This window comes from Prionailurus viverrinus, chromosome C2 (genome assembly GCF_022837055.1).
Source record: "Prionailurus viverrinus isolate Anna chromosome C2, UM_Priviv_1.0, whole genome shotgun sequence".
In the NCBI taxonomy this organism is placed as follows: domain Eukaryota; kingdom Metazoa; phylum Chordata; class Mammalia; order Carnivora; family Felidae; genus Prionailurus; species Prionailurus viverrinus.
In genome coordinates, this window is record NC_062569.1 from 155,196,630 (window position 1) to 155,199,716 (window position 3,087).

Sequence of the window (3,087 nt, forward strand, 5' to 3'; positions counted from 1 at the left end):
AGGACTCCTCGCATTGACCCCATGATGTGCAGATCCTTCCAGGTGGGGAAACCCAGGCTCAGGACCCTCAGCCGCTCCCACGGCAGGTGCACAGTGGACAGGTACGTGAGCCCGGGCTGGTCCGACCATGCCATGCCGCTTCTCTCAGTCCGTGCTTGACTTGTCCTTGCCTTTCTCAGCACGGCAGAGCCCTGTAGTCCTGAAGAAGACGATCGCTCGCCACGGTACTACAGCTGTGGCACACGGCAGCTGACAGAGGTGTCCTTCCCGTCCAGCACACGGTGCCTGGAACATGTGTGTGTGTTGAATGCATATTTAGTTCTCCCCTTTAGCCTTCCGGCTCTAACAAGGCAGGGAACACAGGGGGAAGAGTGGCCTATCCTCAGTGCCCCCTGCGGAAGAAAAGCAGGTGCCACCCCCACGACCACCAAGGCTGCAGTTTGTGCCTTCCTACAGCATCCGGCACCAGGAACACTGAGATGGGCGGACAGTTTAAAAGGAAGGGAAGGAGAAGAAAGAGCTGAGCCTGTGGCTCTCCCTGACTTCCACAGTGACCCTGATGTCTGAGCCTGTGGGATAAATCTCCCTGCGGATGTTCTCTGTCTCCACACCTGCCAAATCCCAACACGAGGGGAAGCTTAGATATACTCGTCTCCCCCAGATCTCCTGCTCCTCCTTCCTTTTCCAAGTTCACCCTTCCTTCATTCCCCATCCTTTTCCCTCCTGTCAAAAAAAAAAAAAAAAAAAGCTGTCCACAAAGGAAAGCTCACGGTTTTCCAAGTAGCAGAAATCTTACACGAGCAGGATTTCTGATCTCAATGTCACAATATTCTAAATTAATACCCCCCCCCAAAGTCTAGTCATTGGAAATCTTAAAGGCGGTTTGCTAAAGAGCTCCTGCATTAAAGGAGACATTGTCATGCCAACGCCAGCTATGAACACCTATAGGATACCACAAATTAGTAATTCAAGGAACAATTACGGCTTCACTGGAAAACAATAGAGATTAAAAATAAATGAGCTAAGCATTTAACACAAGAAGTCAAAACAACCAAACGTTAGGAAGCCTAAAGGAAAGGATTAATGAAGATAAGAGGAAGAAATAAATAGAAGCCCCCCCCCCCCCCAAAAGTTAGCAGGTTAATAAATAAAATCAAGAGGTAATTCCCTGCAAAGACCAGCCAAATAGACTCTGGCAAGTCTGATTTACACACATAACATTCCGGATGATAAAGGAGGCACAGTCTCTGGCAGGATGGATGACTGTGGTATCGTCGCCCGCACCCTGTACAAAAACCCAGAGAAATGCTGGACTGAATGTATCCAAAAGCTGGGTGTGCAGTGATTGGGAACAGCAGCCTCGTCGGTAGTGTATGCAGCCTGTTGATTGTCTGGGTGGCCCTCGGGGACCTTGGAGACAGCCCTTTCCGGTGGACACTGAGGTTTGGCCTCATGCTATCTCCCATCTAGGCTCCAGACAGGCATGCCCGGTGCCGTTAGAAAGCCCCAGGGCACAGGGGGCGGGTCCACCTTGGCCAAGTCATCACTTCCACCGTACCAAGCTGCAGAATGAGGAGCATGTGAGTGAAGCCCTACGCAGGGCCGAGTTCAAGTTCCCTGGCCACCAGAAGATCCACATTTCCAAGAAGTGGGGCTTTACCAAGTCCAATGAGGATGAATTCGAAGAAGAGTGGCTCATCTCCAATGGCTGTGGGGTCAAATACCTCCCTAATTGTGGGCCCTTGGACAAATGGTGGGGTCTGCCCTCATGAGAACCTGGACGCTGGCCCTCCCCGTTCGTGCCCACCAATAAATCCTACTTCCTGTCAAAAAATGTTATAAATATATATAAATTGGGTGGGGTTTTTTGTTTGTTTGAGATGCACAGCAATCTCAAAATAAAGAAGGAGAAACCATTAAAGGCCAGAAACGAGGGGGACACTGTAAGCCAGAGTACTAAGCGTGAGGTGACCCTACCCTGGCCCAAAGGACCCAGGTATCAGCCCTGAGACTGGAGCCTGAATGCAACAGAGGCCCAGGGAGGTGGCCCGATGACCTTGTGGGGTGCAGGGCAAAAACTGAGATCCCTCCACGAGGCTGGAGCCCTCAGGAGTCACCCTGCTTGGGAAAATTGGGCCTCGAAATGCTCTGGCCACTTCTCCTGAGGAGCAAGGAAGGGGACACCAGACCGGCACCCTGGGTGGCCCCGTGACACGTAATAACTCATGCTTGGGCTTCATATAGCTGTGGGACCCAAGTTTATGCCACCTTCGCGGTATGGAAACACACGGGGCGGGTGTGGGGGGGGGGCCACGAGGAGGGAGAGTCGGCTACATAAATGTTAACTTTAATTATTTAAAATTAAATATAAAATTAAAAAACCCACTTCACCAGTAGCAGCCATCGCTTGGCAAGTGCTCAGGAGGCACAGGTAGCTGATGACTTACCTATCAGTGTAGCTATGATGAGGAAAAGGCAGGCTGACACCACCCCCCTACCCCCCCACCTCCCTCACCCCCCCACCCCTCCCCCGTGGGACACGTGTGTGACATTCCTCGGGCACTCCCAGCTGCCCAAGAACAAAGGAAAGGGAAAAATTAATGGTCACTGATAGAGATCACAGTCTCCATCAGTTTACAAGGAAAAAAAAAAGTCAGTCTCCAGAAACCTACAGACTCAGTTTCCTGGAGCCCTAACATCACCCTCCCCTCCATGGTGATGTGGGGAACAAAGGCAAGAAGGAAATGTAAATAAAATTAAATTTCTTTAGAACCTGAAGCCCACTGACAAATATTTGAGGCAAAGGGAGTATTACATTTCTCCAGAAACTGCCCGCTGTCTTAATGTTAATGCTTTCCGAGAGGGAAGAATAACTTTAGCTCCGCAATAGCTAGGCCTCCAGTATCTGACGAGCCCTCTTTAGCATATAAAGGTCCTTTTGGAAACTTCCCCTTACAAGTACCTCCCACCCCGCCCCCAACTCCATAGCATATCACCAGTCATTCCTCACAACCCCGGTGCAGCTCTTTCTGCCCACGAGTCCTGTCCCCAAGCTTTAATAAATTCACCTATTGCACCAAAGACGTC

At 50.6% G+C, this 3,087-nt stretch overlaps 1 pseudogene; it reads left to right on the forward strand.

The window, feature by feature from the left end:
- The first annotated feature begins 1,317 nt into the window (after positions 1-1,317).
- On the forward strand, positions 1,318-1,423 carry LOC125175872 (uncharacterized; annotated as a pseudogene).
- Positions 1,424-3,087: the final 1,664 nt, after the last annotated feature.